Here is a 9,970-nt window from a genome sequence, read left to right on the forward strand (position 1 = left end):
ATCTTTTTTGAGCTATTTTTCACAAATGTTTTCACAAATAACAAAAAAATTCTGGTGTTTCAACCAAACTATTTCACAAAATGATTTATTTTTATTATCTTTTATATTTTGATAAAAATAATAACTTAATTATTTAACATAACATTTAAAAATAATTAATCATAAATAAATGATGATGTCATCATGACATCATTATGTTAAATCATCCATGATACCATAATAACATCTAATTTTATTCATCATGACAATTTTAATGAGTTGATACTTATATCAACTCATTGATAACAACAACTATTATAATGTTACAAATATCACAAAACACAAAGCAAAAAATATTCTCAAACAAACATAATCAATATTATTATTCAACCAGAGTTAACTTTCTTTTTAAGCATTAAAAATACAAAACATAAGCAAACAATAAAATTCAAATAAGTTTATTGACTTTTTTGCACTTCTGTTTTGGTACTTATGACATCCTCTTGTGATTTGATAGAAATAAACGATTTTAAATGAATTGCAGATAGATCAGTTGGTTTTTCAGGAATAGTCTGAAAGTAAAAATAACTATTTAAATATTATATGATATTATGCAAAAAAAAAAAAAAAAAAGACAAAATGCATACTTTACCTTATATATTAAGTTACTGTCAGAGTTAGTGGGAACTCTGCATAAGTGTGCTGACACAGACTAAAAAGTGTTGACAAAAGGATATTGCAAAACTCTATCTTCTCAACATAGTTATTAACTAATGCTAAATAAGGAGTTTTTTTACAACTCTAGCAAGGGCTAGGTTGTAAAAAACACCATATTTAGCAAATATATTAGCAAAGGTTCTTAGCCAGGGATAATATGTAATGTATAATAGATTATGTATGTACGAATATATATTTGTTATTTATTTATATACAGGGTGTTAGCCAGGAAAAAAATTCATACAGCATTTTAGCACAATTGGGAATTTAGGTGCTACCAAAAAAAAAAAAAAGGTCATTATATTCTGACATTTAAAAAAGTAGATACAATTTTTTAGATACAATTAAGTTTCAATAAAAATATTTATATTTCAGGAATGTTTTTATATTTTATAAATGTTTAATTCTAATTATTCAACTTGTTTCATTTTGAGTAATCTTCGTCAGTTTTCATTTTTAAATCGCTTATCTCCTTTGTTTAATATTGTAGAGAGAAAACAAGAACAAAAGACAATTGTTTGCAATTTTTTTAATGAAAAATTATTAAATTTATTCATTGAAACTTTGATCTATTTTAATTGCCTACATCGCTTTTAAATACAGCTTTAAAAGGTTTAAACGATTAGTTACATATATTGTCTTCCGTTATTTTTATTTTTATTTTTAAATTATTAATGTAAAAAAAATGCTAAATAGTATTTAATTTTTAACAAAACATTTTTAATAAACGACAGTCGATGAAAAACACTACACGTTATACATATGAATGCCAGAATTTTACGGCTTTTACGAAGGAAAACACTAACAAAAAATTATTACAGGTTTTTAAAATCCGTTAAATTTTAATTTTCGTAAAATCCAGACGTTGGTAACCCTAATTATATGGAAAGATTTTGAATGTTTCAGTTTTTAAATACTTTAGCATTTTAAAACTAAAAATTTTAAAATACTTGAAAAAATTTTCTTAATTTTCTTACATAGGTAATCGTATTATTGTTCATCATATTTTATATTACAATTTTTATCATAGATACATTCAAAAGTTAAAAAACTTATTTAAATCGATAGCTTTTAAATGAAAGTTAAATTAAAGTTTCCGAAATTTTAATAACTTTTAATTGAAAAACTTGGTTGGCTCGCCAATTTCCATCAAATATAATGCTACTTTAATTTAAATAATCGGTGTAGTTAAGGCAATTTACAAACTATTCGAACTTATTTATTTGAAATTAGCATGATTTTATAAGCGTATTATGTCCAAACAAAAGCTTTAGATGTTATATTTTTTTTCGCTTCAGGTTTTTTTAATATTTGAAGAAACTCTCTCTTTTTTATATAATTTTCTAATAATTTAATCGGCATATTTAAATATCTAGTAAATTAGGTATTTAAGTAAAAAAATATATTTAAATACAAAAACTATTATTTTTTTTTTTTTCAATTTACAGATATACATTAAATATCTACGTAAATTTTGTATTTGTAAATTAAAAAAAAAAATTTTTTTTGTAATTATTGTAAATATTGTTAATAAATAATAATATTATAATATTATTTAATTATCTTCGTTTATGTTTTACGCAAATATAAAATATATAATACGTTTCATTGCATGTTTTATTTTTGATTTTTTTGTTGTCATTTTCGGTTTACTTTACCAGCTAACTTATTTTACCAAAATTATTAATAAATCTTTTAATATAAAAATGTTATTAACTTATTTTAAATTATAATATTTATTAATATGCAAATTTTATTTGTAACTTTCCTAACTTAAGATAAACAGCAAGAATGTAAATAAAGATTTTTTGAATAACAAAAATAAATTAATGAAATAACTTATTAAACGTATGAACAATTTTAACTGGAGATAACTGACGTCAATTAAAAATCAAAAATAATTTTTTTTTCAACTTTTGAATGAATGATCTTGCTTGTTAACGACGACACGTTTTTTCACATTAAAAAATTGATCTTAATTCTTAATTCATTAACTTAATTCATTTCCTTGTCGTGCGTACTAATTGCATTATTTACTCATCTAGAGCAACACTTATAATCTGAAACTGATTTAATTTTTTTTTTTTACCACGATCTTAAGAACCTTTGGGAATTTTAAACCAAGTGGGAAACCGCGTTATACGCGGTGCCATCAGGCTGGCTAACACCCTGATATATAGTATGCATATACATAATTATTACGCATATAGTATGCGTATACATAAATATAAACTTTAATTGAAATTCACATAATATATCATATTTTATATATAATATAAAAACTTTTTCGGGATTACAAAAAATCAATATAAAATATCTAGCAGTATTATTCTTTTATTTACTAAAGTTATCAATATCATTTTGAGCTTCTTTTGTGCAACCTTTTTCCGCTTGCTATCAACAGTATAATTTGACACTATTCTTTGCTAGAGAACATTTAAAAAAGTCTTTTATCAGGTCAATGTTTTCTTTAGTTATATATTAAGCCCTTTTTATCCATATAAATCAGTTTTTAAAAAAGTTGGAATGCTATTGAATACAATCTTTAAATTTTCTTTAAATTTCTAGATGTATAACGATTAGCCAGCTGTTAAATGCTTTGTAAGCTGTCTGGTTTTAACATAAAGACTATAACTTAAAGTTATTTTTTCACTTATTCTGGAACTAGAAAGAAAGAGATTTTAAAAACTAATATTTAACAGACATCTTTTTTTTCATCAAGTCTTTTTTTTTTTTTTTTTCCAACATCTTTATCTCCAACAAGGCTGCAAGTAACCACTATTAGAGTTGGAAGTTACTGGAAGAGAAAAGATGAAACTTATAGAGCAAGATAATGATTAATAGACAACTTAAAAGATTGAAAATTATATGAATAAAAAAAATAAGAGAAAGGAAATGAATTCCAAAGGACTGATGTTCAAGAAAAAAACTAGACAAATAAGAATTTTTAAAGCACTGAGGAACAGCCACAGTAAAAGGATGAGACTTAATTGAATCATGAGTAACACAAGAATGAATTTGAGTAGACGGCACAAAAAATGCTAGCTCTTAAGAACTCTCCCTTTGTAGTATTTATAGAAAAAGAGAAGCAACATTACGACAATGTGACAATGGTTAAAGGTTGGCTGCAAGAGCAGATTTACAATGCATTTTTGCACCTTGTCTAAAATACTTAATTAAATGACAAGTAACAGAAGAGTAGTGAGAATCAACTAGCAAATTAAACTTTGGAGAAAGATGATGATTATGATTTTGGAGAGAGATGAATGATTTTCAACATTAAACTTTTATGCATTCATTTTCATTAATTCATTGTTAAGAAAAAATGCAGCTTTATAATAAAGCAATTTCAAAATTGATTTTTTAAGTTTTACAGACTTCATGCCAAAAGAGAAAGCCCAATACTATATATACCATATGTAGGGTAAATTTTATTTTTCAATGAATACTTTGCATAATTGTTAGTTCCCAAGATGTAAAGCTTGCCACCAATTTTAGGCTGGGTTTAATCAAACCTTTTCAGTTCTGGAGTTTATAGATAGTTTATATATAGATAGTTTAAAATGTTTTTCAACTCTATTAAAATGCCTTTAGAATAAAGTAGATAGTTTTGCTTGAAACCTTGGATTTAGTGATATCTTGTATTATACCATCTTTTTCCATCAGATTTAGAATACTGAGAGATTTTTAATTCAGTTTTTCATTTTGAATTCAGTTTTTCAATTTAATAATAAATTTTCATTGACTCATTCTTTTATACCTTTTAATTCTCCTTTCAACTCTTTGTTTTATCTCAATGTTATATTTTTCACCTTCCAAACACCTCTTCACGATTGTATTTGAACTTTTAAAAAAGCAAATCCTCTTTTACAGTAACATGATTTTTACATTGTTTTAAAAAATGTCAAATAAATTCCCAAGAAGCTCTTCAAATTGATTATCATTTAATTCTTGCCCAAACAAAGATAAATTGTATTTTGCATTAAAATGCTTAATAATAAAAAAACTAAAGTTAGACTTCTGAGTAACTTAATAATAAAAAAACTAAAGTTAGACTTCTGAGTAACTTAATAACTGCTTTTATATTTATTTTGTATTATTATATTAGCATTTTTTAATTTTAGTTCCCTCTTTTTTTCCCTGTATGCAAATTAAGATATTGTTAAATTCGAGTTATATTTTAAATGCAATTTAAATTCTCAAATCAATTTTTTAAACTACCATTTAAATAAATATACTGTATAAATAAATGACACAATAAGTTCATATATTACATACTGTATGCACAAAAAAGCTTCTTTTTTTTTTTTTTAAATACTTTTGATTTAATCAAACATTATAAAATTGAAAACCAATTCAAAATTTGTAACTTTAATTTTAACTTTAAAATCAAAATTTGCAACTTTAATGTTAGTTTCATAATCATTTTGTTTTTGAGAATGTTTTATAATATTCATCTTAAGTACAACTTATAGCAGGGGTGACCACAACTTTTTTGATGACGGCTAAAGTTAGCTTTTTAGCTGTTAACTGGGGGTCGGAGGTTTTTATAAATATTTTATTTAAATATTGATTTTTTTCAATTACCATATGTTGTCTCACAAAGGAATACGCATACATACACTAGCCAGTTATTATGTACAGTACAAACAATAGTTTATTGGTTATCACAAACCTGTTTTTTTTTTCACACTGTTTATAATGTCCATTAGAAACTGACTGGTTGCAATTCCTAAAGTTTTCTGCAAGTTAGTATCTGTCAGTACAGATCTTGTTTTAGATATTGAAAATTTCATTTGAAAAAACACAGTTTCACACAAGTATGTGCTACCTAACAAGACACCTGTCATTTTAGGATTGTCAACTAAGTTGCTGTACTTATGTTGGTCAAGATTTTTGTAAAATACCATCAACATGTGTTTTCAGGATTCAGCTCACCCAAGGTTAGAAAATGACTGATTTTCCCAGTCCCTAACTGCTGCTCCTACACAGTCCCTAACTGCTGTTCCACAAAGTTAATTTCAACTGAAACGCTAAAATAAGATTTTTCCAATTAATTTTTTTTCTTGGAACTTTTTATTAAGTATATTGCATTGTTGGGTCAGGTCTACCAGAAATGCACACATTTTAATAAAATACTTTTCTTTAAGCTCTGGTACATAACATTTGTTTATACTTTATAAAAAATCTAACACCTTTTGTCTCAAATTAAAAGTTCTCACCTCTAGTAAACCATCTCACCTTAATATAATAAGTCCACTATATTCAGTTTTATTTTTAACAAGAAATTTTGAATGTTTTAAATCATAGTACTTCGTTAATTTATATTCTTTGCACACTGAAACAGATTCGTTACACATTAAATAAGCTGTCACCAAATTAAATTTTGTTAACTGTCAATTTTTTATTGTTTAAAGAAGAAACTTGTTCGCAAATTTTAAATAATTATAAATAAATTTTCAAAATTTAAAAAGTCTAAAACTAATATAGAGAATTGTAAATATTTTATAGAAAACTTTACTAAATTTTACATTTCTTTGAAAATCTGTTGGTAAGATTATTAATAAAAATTTATATAACTGAGGATAAAACAATGGTTGCTTAGTTAGGCCTTATTGTAACCACCCCTAACTTATAGTTATATATAAAACTGAAACCAAAGATAAATGCAGAGCTTTTCAAGTTTAGATTTTAAATGTTTTTTAAAAAATTCCAGTTAGTTAATTTGCACTTTTGTGTGTGTGTGTGTGAGTGTGTATATATATATATATATGTATATATACATATATGCAGTAGTGGTGTAGTGGTAGTGCGCTCGCTTCATAAGCGAGAGGTTCCGAGTTCGATCCCCACCACGTCCCTGGTAGTACTGCGCTCAACTTGTTTCTCCCCTCAGCGGCCTTGTTCGCCAAGGTTCGTGTTTCGGAGTTATAGAGTTGAGAGAGGGTTATAACCACAATTAAGTAGCCTCCTCATCTGTAGTGGCTTTCTGGGCCTTGGGGAGGTGAAATAACAAAATATATATATATATATATATATATATATATATATATATATATATATATATATATATATATATATATATATATGTAAATATCACGTATATAAAACAAATTTATAAAATTTAATGTAAATTTCAATTAAAGATAAAATATTTAAAGAATGCATTTGTGCAGCCTAGGTCATACCGCAACCCCAATCAAATAAAAGCCTAGGTTGTTTATTATCTTAATCCAGCTGTCTAAATTAAGTTAAACCTAAACATTTAGGAAACTAAGAATGGTTACAAAAATGCAGTTGGTAAAAAACTACTACAATTAAGACACAAATAGAAATACAATTAAAACTTATTTAACTGTTTAGTCAATAAGTAAGTAAAATAGAGTTTCAAGTTAAGTAACCAAGCAACATTAAGTAACATTAAGTTAACATTACCAAATCAGGTTTGTAGTAATAATGAACACAAATGCTTCCAGCAAACATAGATAAAAATGCTGATGTGGAAAATCTGAGATAGTATCCCCAAGTAACATTGAACGGCATTTTTAAGTAATTTTCTGCAATATAAATATTTTTCTTTAATATATACATACATACATCATACATATATAAACACAAACACACATACATACATACATATATACCATACATACATTCATACATTCATACATACATACATACATACATACATACATACATACATACATACATACATACATACATACATGCAATATATACAGACAACATTGAAAACTTTAGTTACTAGATAAATAAACTTTAATATCTCGGAAAATATAAGATTTAGCAGTACACTTTTTTTGCAAACAAAAATTTGTATATTAGTAAAGATTTTTAAGAAGAAAGCTTATGGAGAAAACCAGCATGCCAAGCTTTATTAAAAGCTTTAGAAATGTCAAGAGCAATGGCCTTAACCTCTCCACCTCTATCTAATGCACGATAAAATCATTCAGTTATTACTGTTAGCAAATCAACTGTAGAACAAGAAGATCAAAATCCGTATTAATGATCAGAAAGTAAGTTATTAGATTCAAGATGAGAAATTAAGTGTTTGTTAATTAAAGATTCAAAAACCTTGCTTGTGATAGGAAGAAGACTAATGGGACGGTAGTTAGACATATCAAATCGCTCTCCAGAATTTTTAAAAATAAGGATAACAGATGCAGCTTTCCAGCAGGCTGGAAAACAAGACTCTGATAAAAACTTGTTGAATAGTTTTGAAAGTATCGACGACAGCTCCAGAGAACATTTCTGCAAGAATATAACAGGTATGTTGTCCGGGCCACAACCTGTAGAAGAGTCTAAGCAGGAAATCACTTTAGATACAGAATCTAGAGTGATACGAATGTCAAGCAATGGATCAAACTGTTAGACGGCTATATCAGGTAAAACGCAACTAGTGGAATCAAGAGATAATATTGATGAAAAGTTCTTAACAAACAATTCAGCTGGATATATATATATATATATATATATATATATATATATATATATATATATATATATATATATATATATATATATATATATATACACACACATATATATATATACATATAACCCTTGGAATTAGGGTCGGCATTCGGCAATGCCAATCTGCCAACCTAAAAGTGTTTGAGGTCAGCAAAATATCGCCGACCTCAAACACTTCTATGCTTTATATGCCGACCTCTTTCTTTGCCAACCTCATTTCTATATTTTATGGTAAATATATGCCAACCTCATTTCTATGGCAAATAAATGCCGACCTCATTTCTATGTTTTATGATAAGACCTTAGTATCAAGTTTTTTTGCCGACCTGATGCGGACCTCTAAAAGATTGAGGTCCGCAATAACTTGCCGACCTCATTTTTCCTAATTCTGAGGGTTGATATATATACACACTTTACCTTTTTTTAATGAAAGCATTATCTGGAGTGGCATATATTAAGAATTTCATAATAGAATTTAGGAACATCATTGATCTAATTAATATTGAGTCAATAATAACATATAGTTAAGATGTGACTTTTTAAAGGCTAAAATAAGTTATTTGAGAACAAATAAATTAGCTTTATATAACAAGCTATTTGGATAAAAAAATGTGCAATTTTTACCTTTTTGATCACGCAATAAATACATCAAAAATTACACATAAATCATTTGTAATATAAAATTTTATTGGAAAAAAGCTTTAAATACTATGTATTACCAGATTTCTTTTTTTAGCATGCGTCGTTCTGCTTCTTTGCGCAAAGTTGTATCGTCTTAAAAATTAGATATATATAAAATTGTTAAAACTTCAAAAATAATAACTATTATTCATATATAAACTTTAGATAAAAATTGATCTAAGTTTGTATATATATATATATATATATATATATATATATATATATATATATATATATATATATATATATATATATATATATATATATATATATATGTATATAAATATATATATTTATATATAATATAATATGTGCCTCAGTTGCCTTTAGTTATAATTCTCTCATGTTCATTAACGTGTGTGGATGTTTTCTTTTTTGTTTCACCAACATAACTTGCACCAGATGAACAATCTAACTGATAAATACCCAGATAACAATTTGGATGCAATATCGATTTATTGCAACATAAAATGTTAAGTAAAGAATTACCAAAAAAATGGTTTTTATACCTACTAAATAATTATTGTATATTTTCATAAAAGAAATTTATTAAATATATCTAAAAATACAAAATATAAAAGACTTTAAAAAAAACTTACAAAATGTTTCTTTTCCAACCCGGACTTTAATCATAAACCATTCAATACCAGCTCCAACAAAAAAAAATAAAGGTAATAACTTATAAGGATTTCTTTTTTTCATTGAAACTAAAAAAGAATTAAAGAAACACACAGAATTTCAATGCATAGTCACTCCATGTCGAATCAGCAGAAAAACTCAAAAAAAAAATGACACTCCATGTTTTGGGTTTATGAAAACTAACAAAACCTGAAAGTTGGAACCTTTATCTCCTTACAGTTCTTTAGATATTGAGATTTAAATTTTCTTATTTATGATGACTCGGGATTTTGTGCAAAATGTTTTTTTGTCATTAAATAGCAATAAATTTATAAACAGAATGAAGTATTGAATTAAAATTCTTTCAAACAACAGATTTGAGTAATTTATTAAAAACATTTTTGAAGTGAAAGGTGCTAGAAAAAAAGCCCTATCAAATCCCTATTGTACCCACCCCAGGTATAAAAAAATTAATGCTAATATA

The 9,970-nt window shown here is 25.8% G+C and overlaps 1 long non-coding RNA gene across 5 annotated transcripts; it reads right to left on the minus strand.

Annotated features, from left to right (window-relative positions):
* Nucleotides 1-345: 345 nt before the first annotated feature.
* LOC101240251 (uncharacterized) lies at nucleotides 346-9,627 on the minus strand. Of its 5 annotated transcripts, XR_010639536.1 has the most exons (5): nucleotides 9,468-9,627; nucleotides 8,907-8,961; nucleotides 7,132-7,253; nucleotides 632-691; nucleotides 346-551 (listed from the first exon to the last, which is right to left on the minus strand). It is a non-coding gene; the product is annotated as an uncharacterized LOC101240251 (long non-coding RNA). The 5 variants fall into 5 exon arrangements; XR_010639539.1 differs by lacking the exon at nucleotides 632-691 and having other exon boundaries at nucleotides 9,468-9,626; XR_010639537.1 differs by lacking the exon at nucleotides 8,907-8,961 and having other exon boundaries at nucleotides 9,468-9,618.
* Nucleotides 9,628-9,970: the final 343 nt, after the last annotated feature.

The sequence above is a fragment of the Hydra vulgaris genome, chromosome 07, assembly GCF_038396675.1.
Source record: "Hydra vulgaris chromosome 07, alternate assembly HydraT2T_AEP".
NCBI classification, from domain to species: Eukaryota; Metazoa; Cnidaria; class Hydrozoa; order Anthoathecata; family Hydridae; genus Hydra; species Hydra vulgaris.